The sequence below is a fragment of the Silurus aristotelis genome (genome assembly GCF_946808225.1).
Source record: "Silurus aristotelis genome assembly, chromosome: 25".
Lineage (NCBI taxonomy): Eukaryota > Metazoa > Chordata > Actinopteri > Siluriformes > Siluridae > Silurus > Silurus aristotelis.
Window position 1 is genome coordinate 18,008,160 of NC_139598.1, and position 17,500 is coordinate 18,025,659.

Consider the following 17,500-nt stretch of genomic DNA (forward strand, 5'->3'; position numbering starts at 1 on the left):
AAGCCAGGAAAAACTATCGGTATGGATTTTTCTCGATAGCCGATAGTTCCATCAATCAACTATTAGTGCCTCGACCTCTATTAAGGGAATTTATAAATCAAGTCAAAACATTTTCCGGGTCTGTGTGTAGCCTTGTATATATTCTCTTACTAAATATCGATATTTCAGATTAAAATCTTTCTCCTTGACATCTTTTCCAGTGCGGCTTTTTTTTTGTACGCCTCTTGGGATTTTTTGAACTTGGCTGTTTGACATGGGTGACATTTTCCGAGGCCACATCTCAGACTCCGACCTTATAGCAGGCGTCAAAACTGCGACTTTTTTCCCTCTCGCCATCTACAGTCTATAAAATACAATAAAAAAAAAAACATGGTCAGTGATGCGTAAAAAAAAGTTCATAGAAAGTGTGTGTGTGTGTGTGTGTGTGTGTGTGTGTGTGTGTGTGTGTGTGTGTGTGTTATTAGCTCGGGGCGTACTGAGATATATGCGTGTTTTATTTTTAGCATGGGTTTTCAGAGCTCAGCGTTGTGGAAAATCAAACCCCACCACCCACACTGCCCACCCCCTTCCTCCTACCCCCTGAATGGGCTTATTAACAGCAACGTTGGAGGGTTCTGACCCGCTTTGGCGTCAGCTGTTTTTTTTTTTGTTAAACCATCCCACTCATAAGAGCCGCAACAATCATTCCACTAAAACCCTTTTGCCCTGAAACATGAATGCGTCTCTTTTCCCGGATCTCCCAGGAGCTGATTATACACTCCACGCACTACAATGTACTATTTACACACTCTTTCAGCTCGGAACAGAGAATGAACGATCGCGATTACGCAACCCACGTCCTCATCCAATCAGCAACTTCTTTTCAAGAATTATGTTGACATTTGTCTGCTCATTTTTATCCCATGTCTGCTCTCTCACAGGAGAACCTAGAGTAACCATGCTTACAGCAAAGCGCTCTTTGAATCCTGCATTCGGAATGGTCAGAAAATGTTCATTCGTTCCCCCCAGAAAACTTAATTTAATTACATTTGGTTGATTAGTAATGCGTTTATCTGACATTTTTGGAAGGAGTCTCGAGTGTGAGCGTTTTCTAGCAGTCAGAGGTGAAGATGTACCATAACGGTTGTGGGGGTTTTTAATAACATGACGTCGAAAAGGAGAAAAAAGAAAGCAAGGTTGTTGTGGCAGCGACAGATGTTCCACTACTTTAAGTGTAATTTTAAATGGATAAAATGTACATCATTTTATAAAGTGAAATAATTAATAATAATCAATGATGTGAGTCACTAATTATTTTATTGTAACATCATGACAATATAAATGTCTGGCACCAGAACTTTCGATAAACACACACACACACACACCACACACACACACACACACACACACCACACACACACACACACACACACACACACACACACACACACTGTATGGCCAAAAGTATTTAAAAATCCGACTTTTTCCAGCCATATGTGGGTTCCTTTCCAAAAATTTCACCACAAAGTTTGACTCTCACAAATGTATAGAACGTCTGTGGAAGCAGAAGCATGAAATCTCCCTTTTGTTCTCCTGCTCCAGCATGACAATGTCCCTGTGCATAAAGCCAGCACCATGAAGATCTGCTTTACGTGGGTTGGAGTGGAAGATCTCCTGCTATAGAGCTCCAACCCAGTTGAACATAAATGAATGTGAAAGCTGACCCGCACCCCAGGAACCTCCTCATCTTGGGTGAATAAGAAATTAACACTGATGATCATCATGGCACCTGTTAATGTGTGGATTTATTTATCAGGCAGCAGGTGAACATTTTGTTCTCAAAGTTGATGTTAGAATGATGGATTTAAACGAGTTTGACAAATTGCGACGTCTAAACGTCTGGGTCAGAGCATCTCCAAAAAATTTAGCTCTTGTGGGATGTTCCTTGTCTGTAGGGTCAGAATCTATCAAAGTGCTCCAAGGAAGGAACAGTGGTGAACCGGCGACAGGGTCGTGGGGGACGAGGATCATTGATGCATGTGGGGGCGAAGGCTGGTCTGTGTGGTCCAATCCAACAGACGAGCTCCTGTAGCTCAAACTGCTGAAGAAGTACATGGTGTTAATGCTTGAAGGCTCAGGAAAAAGGGGGACCGACACAATATTAGGCAGGTGGTCATTATGTTACGGCTAATCGATGTGTATGTACAGTAAATGTTCAATGTATATAACAAGCCCTGAATGAAGTGTATATACAGAAAGGATATTTGCTATGAATCTACAGTTATATATAACATTATAAACAGGAAACAGAATATAGAAAATTATTTAGAACCATGTGATGATTACAGGGAATAAAACACACATCAGGAAAACATCTGCACTGGTTTAGCGTAGAGATCAGCAGGGTGATGGTGATGATGATGGATGTTGGTGGGGAAAAGCTGGAGGTCTCGATACTCTAACGTGTCACTGAACCCGAGCGGCCACACGGCATCGCTGTTGCTGCGATCATCTGCCTCCCCCCCCGATCTCTGAGAACAGGAAACAAGGTTACTGCCCGAGAGATGTCACTTCCGAAACGCCCACTCGCTCTATCTCTCTCTCCCTTTCCTGCACACCCCCAGCCTATTGCCATGACAACCAGGAAAAGAATAGAATAGAAGTGAGCAGTAAAGAGAGGGATGATCAAAGAGAGAGGGGGAGAGAGGTAAGAGAGAGAGAGAGAGAGAGAGAGAGAGAGAGAGAGAGAGAGAGAGAGAGAGAGAGAGCTGGACAGAGAACAACAGAGGCAGAGAGAGAAAGGAGGAGGAGGACGAGGGAGCTCTGAAACGTGTGGGAGAATCAGGACTCGAGAGACGGAAAGATGGAGTGATACGGGGGAAACAGGGAAGTTAGGGAGGTGGATTTGAAGGAGTTGGAGAGACGAGCGAAGACAGCGATGGAGGAAAAAGGAGGAGAGAAGGATACTTTTTTATTGAGGGGGGGGGATTGTGGCTTGTTCCCATAGCAACCTAGCCTTCCATGAGAACTCTCTCTCTCTCTCTCTCTCTTTCTGCATCTCCCTCTCCCTATATAGTGTGTCATAGGTTTACTTATGAAATGTGTGAGAGGCAGGAAGACGGTTTGAAGATCTGTTTAAAAAAAAAAGCATTATCAAGGTTGCATTTATTGCGTCTCAAAAGTCAGAGGGTCCTGTTCAGCACAATATTGTAAAAAAATAAAATAAAAAAATGAACGATAGCATGCAACCATCGTACCACCGTGACCACATCATGACGCGGATTAGCGCACCGTGACGCGTTTTATTCCTCTGATGGTGATGTGCTAGCTATTACAACACTTACGCATTTAACAATGTCACCGACATTGCACTTTTTATCCACTTACGATTACAAGAAAAATAAACAGGTGTCCTGTTACCAAGAAACCATAAAACCTCTCTATGACAAAGGTGTTACAGTTACTATAGAAGCCATTTAGAGTCATTTATAGCAGTTACTATAGAAAAGAAATGTCAATTTAATGGCCAATCAGACTCAAGAATTCAACAGGATTGTAGTATTATAGTTTTATTTATAAAGATGTTTGTTCGAATGCCATATCGTTTCCATAGTAATGGCTATTAGCAAGGCCTAATAGCGCTAACGTTTTTTATTGAAAACTTTATGTCAAAACAGTGGAATATTATGTGAGGAGACATTTATTTAATATCAGTGGAAGGAGTCTCTAGTTTCAGAGGGATGGCTGTCCTCAACATAAAAATGTAACCGTAAATGGATAAAATATACAGTTACATTGTTAAATACATAAAGCTTTGTAATAAGTGGCACATTCCTGTTAGAGGAATAAAGCACTTAATGGTGCGCTGTTGGTGCCTTACGAATTTAACAATGTCACTTTTTATCCGTTTACGGTCGCATTTTCTGATGAGGACTATAAAATGTGCTATAAAGCAAAAGAAAATGTGCAAGCCAATCTCCTCTGTCATAAAGATGTTACAGCTTTACCAAGAAACTGGAGACTCCTTCCACAGATGGTAAAATTTTGCCGTATCGACAGTAGATCTTTGAGTTATAAGGCTTAGCTTAGAGCCGTTACTAATTTGAACGAGAATGTCCATGTAAACCTACTACACTACAGTCCTGTTGAATTCTTAAATCTGATTGGCCCGATAATAGTGTAGGTTTATATTGACATGCTCATTTGAATTTTGAATCTGTCATGAAGATGTTACAGCTTTACCTCCGAAACTGGAGACTCCTATAACAGATGTTAAATAAACGTCTCCTCACATACAATTTTACCATTTAGACATCGTTTTTTGAGTTAATAGGCTTCGCTTAGAGCAGTTACTATAGCAACAATATGGCATTCGAACAAGCACATCCATATAAACCGAGTACACTACCATCCGGCCAATCAGATTCAAGAATTCGATTGGATTGAAGTGTGAGGGTGTCTTCAAGCACATCTCTGATGTCCTTCAATGCTGGTGGCATCACTTAAAAAAGTCAAATCAGACTTTGTTGTAGAAATTTAATTTTCTTAAATAATTCCATAATTTCCGTACAGAGACGTGCGAGAGTACAGGAAGTTCCTGAACTGAGTTTATAGCTGGTCGCCATGGTCATTGCGTCTCCACACATTGAGGAGTTTGGTGGAGATCAGATTCGGTCTTGGACATGAGGCAGAGAAGGAACCCGAAGTGCCACACTGTATGCAGAACATTGTGTTCCAGCATGGAGGTGAGGAGAAAGACGCATTCTAATACAAAGTCCAAAAAATAAAGAAAATAGACATCCAACTTCCAAACAAACTCACTGGCAGCCTCCTTTTATCTCTCTCCCATCACCTTTACACTCTCCACCTTCTACCCATCTGTCTCTCCGCAGCCCCACCACCACCCCACCACAGCCACCCTCCCAGCCAGCTTCCTCCAGTCTCTCGCTCTTCCTCTGAGCTCTGAAATTCATACAAAAGGCAAAAGAATGTTTCGGAACGAAGCTGAAAAGCGACAGCGAAGCCGAGAAATCGTTAAAACGCCACCGTTGCTAAAACTGTGCCATGATATCGACTGTCTGAATCAGCGGGGAAAAAAACCGGAATGTATAAAATCACCTGAATCTCCTTACTGTGATTGATGTTTATGAGCTACATCAATAAAAACATCAATTCAAGCACAGAAATCTTTAGGGGGGGAAAACTGGCAAAATACAGAAGGTGCACAAACACATGATGCATAATTGTATTACCATAACTTTATCTTTATTCTCTTATAAATAGCACCAAATGATCTATAATGTCATTTTCAAGGAAAAAGGACTCTTAGTATTCTTAGTATTTTTGTCCTTCCTGGTCATTAATAAAAGTCTTTGTCTTCCCAATCCTTCCTGATGTGTACGGATTAGTGTTTAAGATGTTCATGGAGCCCGGACACGATTCGTTCTGTTTCTACGATTTTGTTGTCTTTAACCAAACGAACATCGAAATTCGTCTCTCAATTAAACGCCGACGTCATGCTGCAAAACGTCAGAACTCCACATTCAGATCCTATTTACTGTGTTTATAAATTTCACTCTTCTGGAAAGATTTTGGAGTCGGCTTGTCTGAGATTCAGCTACAAGTGTGTTAGTAAAGTCAGCTACTGATGAAGGTAAGGTGAGGAAGAGCAGGAGATATCAGGAGATCTTCCACTCCAACCCATGTGAAGCAGATCTTCATGGAGCTGGCTTTGTGCACAGGTGCATTGTCATGCTGGAGCAGATTTGGGTCTTCTAGTTCAAGTAAAGGGAAAATGTCATGCTAACAGATCCAAAGACGTCCTACACGATTGTGTGTCTCTGAATTTGTGGTAACAGTTTGGAGAAAAAGCACATGTGGCTGGAATTTGGGTGTCCCAATACTTTCGGGATATTGTCTGGTCCTGCATCCAGCATATAAATGATTTCAGAATACAGTGAATTATATTCGGGAACAACCTTCTCAGCTCCCGAGTTTTCAGATGACGAGTTTCCGATGACGTGTCCGATTTTGTCGTACGAAACCTTTTTATACGTCAGCAAATGTATTAACTTCCCTTCAGCAGGATTCATTTACACAATTTGTACATTTTGTACAAATTTTCAGCCTCTGTGCAAAAAGATGGGACCGAAACTGGCTTTAAACTCACGGCCTTTAATTAACGTTATATTTTATACATAATTACACACGTGGCACGTTTCATTTCCCGTTTTATTCATTCCATGAGTCATTGTGGAATCCGAAAATGCTTCCGTACTCTCGTTTCCTACATTATTGGCGCAATAATTCTTCATAGCTCACACACACACACACACACACACACACACACACACACACACACACGCACACACACACACGTGTCACATTCTTTAAATACACACATCATTGATCCTGATTGATATCCTCTTTAATAATGATCCTAGCGTGAACGTTTCTTTTCTTTGCAACGTATTTGCATTCCTTTACTGCATGCTGCTCATCCTCTGCCTTTCTTCCTCTCTTTTCCTTCTTTCTCCCTGCTCTTCCTCTTAGTTTATATTAGTGTCGGGGGAAACTGTCAGCGAGGTGAATTGAGAATCCTGAATGAAGTTTGCATATTTGCATTGTACAGCACTTCTGTCCTGAATGGAATATTTTCGACACCGCAGTGTCGTTGTTCCTGACTGCTGCAAACTGCATCCATAAACAGATAGAAAGTGCTTACTTCACCTTAAACACTGTGTATGTGTGTGTGTGTGTGTGTGTGTGTGTGTGTGTGTGTGTGTGTGTGTGTGTGTGTGTGTGGTTTCACTTTACCTTGTGTATACATGTGGTCTTAGCTCACACAGTGTGTGTCTACTGTTGACTCCAGAATTACCGTTTTTCTTTTTTTTTTTTTTTCATAATATTCACCTCTGTAGCAAAAAAGTATTGGCACCCCATTGAGCAAGAGCTAGAAAGAAAGAAGCTTTTTACTCATCATGTACATTACAGCACAATGAAATTCTTTCTTCACGTATCCAACGATGTAATGATACACAACCCTGGTGCACAGAGGGTTAAGGGCCTTGTTTAAGGACCCCAAGAGTGGCAGCTTGTCAATAGAGGGACTTAAACCTCTGATCTTCTGATTAGTTACTCAGAGACTTAACCGCTGAGATACCACTGATCATTGCCTTTTCACCAAATTATCCATCATCCATCACACACAATAAAAGCCACAAGAACAACAAAGTGGGTTTCAAAAGAAGGTCAACTTCAGGACCTTCACCAAGAACCAGGAATCACACAACACAAGGACCAATAGATGCTAATGCAGGTGAACACACTCTTTATCAATCCAATGCAAAGGAATCTATTTCAACAGGAAGTAAAACACAAGGTTGGGTAATGACAGGAACGCAAATGCAGGGACTGAACAAATACGCCACAAAATACGTGTGAACTGAAGTCTCTGTATATGAGTCTCGGTATGAGTGAGTGTGAGTAACTCAGCACACTCATGCCCAATCAGAAGTCTGGTGACGAGGGCCGTGTCCGCACTTAGGCACAAGTCTACCTTTTGTCTAAAAAACTTTTGTTTGCAATCGTTTCCCAAAAGTCGCTCGTCCACACTGAAATGTCTGGAAACACTCACGTCCTTGTACTGCGCATGAGCGAAACGTAACACACTCCGACCTGCGTCATTTCTGCCTGGTGTTTTTTTACTTTCCGTCTGCTGTTCAAACAGAAACTCAGTAGTGTGGACATGTTCTTATACGTTTTTGTCTAAAAATGCATATTGTTCTCTCTGTTTTTCCCACACAGTTTTCAGTCAAAAATCTCTAGAGTAAACGCCGTTTTCGCATCGCAGTGTGATCTGTGAAAACGTTGAAACAATGACGCATTTTTTTGTCACGTGACGAAGCCTGTAATCGGAAAGTAAATAAACGGCAGGTGTAGTTAAGGTTTGCTCCTGCGCATTACAGGAACGAAAGCGTTTTTCAGTCGTTTCAGCGTAAATGAGCAACTTTTGGAAAACGATTGAAAACAAAAGAGTGGATGTGGAGCATTTTTAGATGATTTAGATTTTTTCATTTAAATTTATCCGGATTAGGAAATGCGGCTTCTGGTGTGAATTTAGACTCTGATTCACATCATTCAATCACTACAATGGCTCAGGAACACAATTTGCATGGGAAACAGCATTTGGCCGATGCCCTTATCCAGCACAACTTATAACTGAGTACTTAGGGGTTAAGGGCCTTGCTTAAGGGCCCAGCAGTGGCGGCTTGGTGATGACCTTGTGACCTTCCAAACCAAAGTCCACTGAGCTGCCACCTCAACAGATTTCATTTATGCGCCTATCACTGAACATTAAACCTCAATGATGATGGAACTGTGATGAATGGACATTCGGTGTGTTGAGGATGAGGATGAAGTTCCCTCATGAGTTTCAAGATTTCTTCCTAATTCCATCCCGTTTTTCCTTTTCCACAGTGACCACTGGCTCTTTTATTAGGGATAAACTTTCAATTATAATCAACAAACCAATAGGCACTAAACTTATACATTCTTTCATACACCTTTATTTCTACAGTCTTATACAGTCATTTGAGATCATTACAGATCCAACACCAGCTTCTCCATGCCTGAGCCTTTAAACACTCAAAGAGGTCTGATGTTCAAACTCTACATGAAGTGGACTCCAGCTGGCGCTGGTACGTCTCTAAATGGTAAAAGCGCAATACAAATAAAACTGGATTGAAACGACTTGGTCCATGGTGCCATGGTTGATCTTCACAGCGTTTGCAGGGAATTGGAGATGTTTGTTTGCTGTGACTTGACACACTGGATAATCGAGGGCTTTTACCCGGAGTGATTATTTCAATTCATGTAACGCTAAATGGATAAAAAAAAACGATATAGTGTTCTCTTACATATAAGTTTGTGTGTGTGGGTGTGTGCGGAGGTGTGTGTGTGGGTGTGTGTGGGTGTGTGTGGGTGGGTGTGTGACACACCCTGCAAAGAAAAACAGGCCGGACACAGAGTCCTGAGAGATAAAGAATAATTATAGTGATGATCTGTCCTCAATCCAGAGATAGACATAGAACTGTGTCATTGTGTTATTACCCTGAGGCCAATCACTTACTCATACACACACACACACACACACACACACACACACACACACACACACACACCTCTTCCTTTCTGACTTTGCATCTCAATCCAGAGAGAGAGAGAGAGAGAGAGAGAGAGAGAGAGAGAGAGAGAGAGAGAGAGAGAGAACCAGACTGAACAAACTTTTAATTAAGAAGAAACACATCATCAAACTAGCACAGAAAGTTTAATCTTCCCCCAGAAGCACACTGTAATATACAATAAAACTCATTATTTCCACCAGAAAATATGATTATATGCTAACTTTGCCTAATTCTAAATTCCAGAAATCTTCGGAATGCATTTAAAACATGTTAAGTAGCATGCATAATGCCTCAGAATGCCTCCGAAAAAAGCCGCAGTATTAGCAATTGATGATGCATAAGTAAAGATATTACTTCTGTGTATGTTATGCAGTATAATATGTAGAATATGTGCCAGTCGCTAACGCTGTGATTCGCTTTATGCAGGTCTGGTGTGAGTGCTGTGTGCTTCTGAACTGAACATCTCATTTCACATCTCTCCATTTCTTATAATAGTGAGCTCCACTCTTCTGGGAAGATGTTCCACTAGATTTATTTAGCCACAAGGGTGTTAGTAAAGGCAGGTACTGATGTAGGTGAGAAGGTGAGGAGGTTCCTGGGGTGCAGTCAGCGTTCACATTCAGCCTAAAGATGTTCAATAGGGTTGTAGGTCTATAGCAGGAGATCTTCCCCTCAAACCCATGGAAAGCAGATCTTCATGGGGTTCGCTTTGTGCACAGGGGCATTGCCATGCTGGAACAGGTTTGGCTCTCCAAGTTCACGTCAAGGAAGAATTCCATGCTCCTGCATCCAAAAAGAATCACTGTACCCCGAGAGAAACATCCATATTCATATTAATGATGAAATCCATCGATTTAAAAACAGTGCATCGGGTACAAGTTAGCATTTGTATCACGCTGCATTGTTTTGAACATATTTGCATCAGTAAAAAACTATTTATTTGTATCTAATTATCATTAGACGCGTTTTACTTTTATTATTTATAAAGGGACCAATAATTTGTGAGCAAAATTTGATACGAAGATCGATTTCTCTTCGCTAAACTGTTTCTCTCAGCACCGCTGCTGCTACGTGAATATGACGTATCGCATCACTACGGCGACCGAGGCGTGTCCTGAGAGTCACAGAAAATACAGATTAACATGGCAGAGGTAGAGCTGTGACTTCCTGCAGACACAACAGGAAAAAAACGTCTGGATTTCTTTTTTTTTCTTTTCTTTTTTTGCACTACAGTGGCCTGTTTGGAAAAGCGTCACATGTTAGAAGTCAGAAGTAAATTGATGATTTGCTGTCTGTCTGAACTATTTGTACCAAATATCACCAAGCTGCCACTTTAGGGCCCTTGAGCAAGGCCCTCAACCCTGTGTGCTCCAGGGGCGCTTATCATGGCTATACATCACTCTAAACCCTGCTTCTAAAACAAGAGAAGAAACAAACTAAAAACTATTCTATAGTGTAGTATAGTATGTTTGATCACTAATGTTGAAATCCTCTGGTACAGTGTGTGTGTGTGTGTGTGTGTGTGTGTGTGTGTGTGTGTGTGTGTGTGTGTGTGTGTGTGTGTGTGTCTGTGTGTGTATATATGTAGAAATATTGTTTTGAAAGAAATGGGTTCCTCAGAAGTTCTCTAAGGCTTCACTAGAAAGACTTACAGATGTTCCACGTGTTCATTTGTAACTATAAAAGAATAACGATGGATTGATGTTCGATTAATTCAGTTAAAAACGTTTTGAAATTTGCAGTAAAATAAAAAATAAAACACTTTGAGGTCGAGACAGATTCATCACAACACACCCTCCCTGATCATTATACCACAACTCACTGTGACCACGTAACACACACTGTTTTATTCCTTCTATAAACAAGTAATAGTAAATATTGAAATAAAAAATCAGACGTTCTTTAAAGAGTCTGGAACAGGACGAACAGAATGAGGTTTTATTATAAGTGTGTTATTACACCTGTGTTCTTTATTACTCATCTTCTACAAATACACTCGGATTATTCTGATCATTCTGCTCTGATGAAACGATGAACAGAAGGACTTAAGCAAAAGTTGTCAGGTAAAATAGTGACAAAAAGCCAGTGTGTGTGTGTGTGTGTGTGTGTGTGTGTGTGTGTGTGTGTGTGTGTGTGTGTGTGTGTGTGTGTGTTGCAGTACCAATGAAAGAGGAGCAGGTGGCTTATAGACACGGCCAGAGCTCTGTTTGGACATCACTCACTGCTCCATAGTGGGAGGACATCATGCCAAGTGTCTTACTGTAATGCACACAGTATGAGAGGGCAACAGAGAGATAGAGAGAGAACGAAACTGTATGTGTGTGTGTGTGTGTGTGTGTGTGTGTGTGTGTGTGTGTGTGTGTGTGTGTGTGTGTGTGTGTGTGTGTGTGTGTGTGAAACAGGCAATGAGGGATGAAGAACAGAATGAGAGTCGCAGGGACAGACAGCGAGCCCTTAGGGGGAAAAATCTGAATGAGAGCATGCATGTGTGTGTGTGTGTGTGTGTGTGTGTGTGTGTGTGTGTGTGTGTGTGTGTGTGTGTGTGTGTGTGTGTGTGTGTGTGCGCAAAATAGTGTGCAAAATAAAAAGCCGCGAGGACATGAATCAACACATCAGCAAATGAACTCATCAACTCCAGCTTATAAACGTATATTTAAAAAATCGGTTACAAACCCAAATAAACACAAATACGTAATAAAATGAACACCAAATGAAAAAATATATATACATTTATATTAATAAAACAAATAAAATACATTTCAAATAAAAACACAGAAAACCAAAACTTCATCATGAAGATGTGGGAAAACTTTACGTCTGTCTGTTACTCTGCACTGACACTGGAGACTCCTTCCTTTTATTAGCATGATTTCTCCACATGAACAGCGATTACACACTCATCACACACGTCCCTGTGAACGAGCTGATGCGATTGAACCGATAATGTATTTCTAAAAGTGCATAAATATTTCATATAATAATATAAACCTGTGGATCGCAGCGTCGTTCTTGTCATACGGAAAAACCCTACGAGACATGAGAGCAGGTTCAGAGAGGACGAGGTCTCCTGAGGAGAATGTGCGTGTGTGTGTGTGTGTGTGTGTGTGTGTGTGTGTGTGTGTGTGTGTGTGTGTGTGTGTGGTTTTAATTCGGAATAAACTGTGTCTTAATGAATGTCTGATGACTGAAGGTGAATCGGGATAAAATTAAAATCTGTGAAATCTGTCATTATATCTGAGGTCTGGTACACTTTCGGAGCGCATTAGCTGTTAGCATGCATGACTTTCCGGAGCAGAGGGCGCTCTCTTTCCAATTATTATAAGCAAAACATAAAAAATTATAAGTTTCCATAACATATTCATTTAAATTTCCTACATTTTTATTCCTACTGAGAAATCTCGAGAGGAACCAGACTCTCAAAAGGAACTCGTCCTCGTCTAATGAATGTATAACTGTAATGCTGGCTAGTCGCTAAAGCACTTCATATTCACTGCAGGACATTGGACATGCCAGTGTAGGACCTGCACGAGGTCTAGTCTAGAACATACTTTTTGAACAGAGGACATGTTCATCTGTATATAAGTTTACATCACCAAAAGTCACCAAAAAAGTCACCAAAAGAAACAGAGAGAATAAAAAGAAAAACAGGTAATGAGCGAATGGAAAGATGGGATGAAGAGGAATACAAGGAATGAAGGACTTGGGTGGAATAGAGGGAATAGAAGAATGGAGGAAGTGAGGAAATTTGGGGAACAGGGAGAAATATGGGAAATTGAGATGGAAGAAATACAGAGAATAAAAATGGGGGAGGAGAAGGAATTGATGAATAGAAGATTGGAGGGAATGGGCGGAATTCAGGGGCATTGGGGGGAATTAGCGCAATGGAGTAAATACAGGGACTGGAGGAAATTAGGAAGGAAAGAAGAATAGGGGATAGCAAAATAGAAGAATGGGGTAAATATGAGAGATGGAGGAAATAGCAGGAATGGGAGAATTTAGGGAACAGGGGAATGGAGTGAATGAGGGGAACAGGGCAATTGAGGGAATAGGGGGAACAGGGGAATGGAGTGAATGGGGGGGAACAGGGGAATGGAGTGAATGGGGGAAACAGGGGAATGGAGTGAATGGGGAAAACAGGGGAATGGAGGGAATGGGGGGAGCAGGGGAATGGAGTGAATGGGGGGGAACAGGGGAATGGAGTGAATGGGGGAGAACAGGGGAATGGGGGGGAACAGGGGAATGGAGTGAATGGGGGGAACAGGGCAATGGAGTGAATGGGGGGAACAGGGGAATGGAGTGAATGGAGGAAACAGGGGAATGGAGGGAATGGGGGAGAACAGGGGAATGGAGTGAATGGGGGAAACAGGGGAATAGAGTGAATGGAGGGAACAGGGGAATGGAGGGAATGGGGGAGAACAGGGGAATGGAGTGAATGGGGGGAACAGGGGAATGGAGTGAATGGGGGGAACAGGGGAATGGATGGAATAGCGGGAACAGGGGAATGAAGTGAATGGGGGGAACAGGGGAATGGAGTGAATGGGGGGAACAGGGGAATGGAGTGAATGGGGGGAACAGGGGAATGGATGGAATAGCGGGAACAGGGGAATGGAGTGAATGGGGGAGAACAGGGGAATGGAGTGAATGGGGGGAACAGGAGAATGGAGTGAATGGGGGGAACAGGGGAATGGAGTGAATGGAGGGAACAGGGGAATGGATGGAATAGCGGGAACAGGGGAATGGAGTGAATGGAGGGAACAAGGGAATGGATGGAATAGCGGGAACAGGGGAATGGAGTGAATGGGGGGAACAGGGACGCCGAGCCCCGGTGTATTAGACTCGTTATTACGCCTCCCACCAACTGATTAAAAGACTGGTGAAAAAAGTAAGCTGCGGCCACAAGACCCAAAAAAGCAATAATGTTCAAAACATTCAGTCTGCTCCGGTCCATGCTAAAGCCATTTCATAATCATTTCTAGGCAATTATTTCATTAGCCGCGGAATCGGCATCTAATTCAACACGCCGAAGAATCTCCAAACCTCCTGCAAACAAGCTAATGAAAAGCGTAAAAGGTATTTAAGCGAGGTCTGAATCGTAACAGAGTCTTAAGGAGGAGGAGAGTTTGTGTGGTTTTTTTTTGCGTGAGAATGAGGCTAAAATAGAGTACAGGTTCATAGTAGAATAATTCTACTGAATAGACTTTATAGAAATGTTCAAACAAAAACAAAATGAAAAACAAACTCAATTGCAAATGAATTTGAATTTTACCTGGAATATCTTTCCACAGTCTACTTAAGCATGATGCACATCAAAGTAAATAAAGACAAATTGTACCAGACACAAAACTGTGTGACTACTTTTCAATTCATTGGACTTTCCATATTATACACTGTAACACTTATAGACTACACAAGTTCTACACACTGAGCCTGTTAAAAGTGTAGAATCACAAAATTTTGAGGGACTTCCTTTGTTCGTCCCTTCGTTTCTATGCAATAACATTTTGGTGATGAAACGCTATTTTTCTTTCACCAAACAAACCTATTAATGTCCAGATCTTTCACACTATTTATATTGAAAAATCCTCCCTTATCATGAAGAACAGCTTCACACACTCTCAGCATCCGGACACTTCGTTTCTTCACACGTTCAGCTGAAACACTTCGCCGTGTCTCTTGTGAAACTCGACAAAGATGTTCTTCACTGGTTGGAGTTTTCTTCTTCATCCCAGAGCGGTTCAGTAGGATTTAGGTGCGGTGACTGGGCAGGTGGATTTCGCTCCAGACGACTGTTTGCTTACGGATCGTGTACGTACGCTTTGTTATCTTCATCGTCTTGTTGTAGTCGGTTCCAGACGGAACTGCATGGTGTTGAAGTATGGAATGGGAGCCATGTTGGTTCAGAAATTCTTTCCCTTTCTGGAATCTTCCCTGCCCCCCAAACAAAACAACCCCAAACTCTTAAACTTCCACCTCCACGTGTGAGTGTGGAGGTGAGGGAGTCTGATCATATCTTCTCCCCTGTTCTCCATCTCACACAAGTTCTTTTGTGAGAGACAGAAATGTCCCAGTTGGACTCCACAAAACTTTCATTCACGCTTCAATTCCTGTGTGTTTTTTTGCCTTTTACTGAGTTTGTTGTATATAAAAACAAAAGGAACATCTTAAAAATCATAAAACACCACCAGACTAAAACTGCCTGAGATCAAATCTCTTCTACACAATGAGGTCAAATAAATCAATTAATCATACAAATAAAGAAAATGTACATAGTGATACCATTAAATATCCTTAAACTGTGGCTGAACTTGGAGTTATTCATAAGTGCCATAAATACAACCAGTTAGTTTGAAGTGTTCCTGTTATTTGATTCTCGTTGTTGAAACATTCAAACTAAAACCTTTTTTGAAGGAAGTTCTAGTTAATGCTAATGCTAACTGCTAACATTTCACCTGCTTTGAAGCAAAAAAAGTAAAAAAAATGTTAACATGCTAATGAAAGCTACATTTCTTCACATTCTGCAGTGTTGGAGTACTGAGGTTTTTGGCTGAAAAAGATTCCTGATGAAATTTCATGATTTATTTGTGAATCAGAATTTTTCCTGCAACTTCCTAAAATGTGGCCTGACCTTCAGCCTGAGTTCTGATACTGATATCGTGCAGCTGAACTCTCGCTGACTGTGGAGTTGTCAGAGTTTGAAGACGTGATTAAACAGGTTGTGATAATGTTATAATGATAATGACTTTTAAATTCATTACAGTTTAAGAGAAGGAGGTGTGGCCTAAGTGTCTATCTATAACTATAAAGGAGGCGTGGCTTTAGCTTTTCTGTGGCATCTTGATGAAGGTGTGGGGGGGTGGCTTAATGAAGGAGGTGTGGCCTCTGTCAGTCTTAATGAAAGACTGATAGCTTCTGTCTATCAGTCTAAATAAAGGGGGTGTGGTCTCTGTCAGTCTTAATGAAGAAGGTGTGGCCTCTGCTTATCAGTCTTAATAAAGGAGGTGTGGCCTCTGTTTATCAGTCTTAATGAAGGAGGTGTGGCCTCTGTATATCAGTCTTAATGAAGGAGGTGTGGCCTCTGTTTATCAGTCTTAATGAAGGAGGTGTGGCTTCTGTATATCAGTCTTAATGAAGGAGGTGTGGCCTCTGTTTATCAGTCTTAATGAAGGAGGTGTGGCTTCTGTATATCAGTCTTAATGAAGGAGGTGTGGCCTCTGCATATCAGTCTTAATGAAGGAGGTGTGGCCTCTGCATATCAGTCTTAATGAAGGAGGTGTGGCCTCTGTATATCAGTCTTAATGAAGGAGGTGTGGCCTCTGTATATCAGTCTTAATGAGGGGGTCTGGTTTCTCTTTCAAGCAATTAAGTTGTAAAAAAAACAAATAGTGACTAATAAATCTAAATATCTTTGTTGCACTTCTGTAATTTGCTGAATTCAATTCTGCAGTAAGGTTCTGAAATATTACGCGACACACTGCAGATCAGTTGACTTCCAGATGCATTTACTCCCCGGTGCATTTGACTGCAGTACGCATGCACAGTCTTGCAGTCTTTCACTCGTTTTATTCACTGTGACGGTTAATAGTTTTCTCAGAATGAATCACTAAACCTGGAAATAGAAGTGCTGTTATACAACGGACCAAAATAGTGCAGGATTGAAGTGAAAGCATATAAAACTCCTGCTTCAGAAGCTTTTCTTTAAAGTCTTACACTTTTGCCCAATTAAAAGAAATATCGTGTAGCTATTTATTTATTTTTATATTCTTCATTTCTGCCCATTTTTTTTTATCTGGCCATTTAGAACATCGTAACTGGTCCTATAGAACCTGTTCATTGAAACCGTCCATTAGAACCTGTTCATAACGACCTGTGTATCATAACCGATCCACTAAAAACTGTCCATTAGAACCTGTCTAAGATAACCTGTTCATTAAGACATGTCCAAAATAACCTGTCCACAGAACCTGTCCATTACGACCAGTACATTAGAAACAGTCCATCATATATGATCCATTAGATCCCTCTGTATGATGAAGTGATGCATCTGATAGAAAAAGTGCTGCATGAGTGCTGCACACACACACACCATCCAGATGTGGCCTCTGAGTGCACAGTACTTTACAACAAGAGAAGGGAAGAGGAAAGAAGAGTGTGATCAAAAAAGAGAAGAGGAAAGGACTATAAAAAACCAAAGATAGAAGAGCAAAAGAATATTTGGATAAACGAGAAAAGAGAAACGACATTCCGATCAAATGATGATGATCATCATCATTATGACCATCATCATCATGGACATATCCAGAGGTGAATGATCATAACAGGAATTCCCATACAGGTAA

At 41.2% G+C, this 17,500-nt stretch overlaps 1 protein-coding gene across 6 annotated transcripts in view; it reads right to left on the reverse strand.

Moving 5' to 3' along the window:
* The window catches only part of syngap1b (synaptic Ras GTPase activating protein 1b), an 83,923-nt gene that overhangs the window by 65,568 nt on the left and 855 nt on the right, over positions 1 to 17,500 (reverse strand). The window lies entirely within an intron of this gene.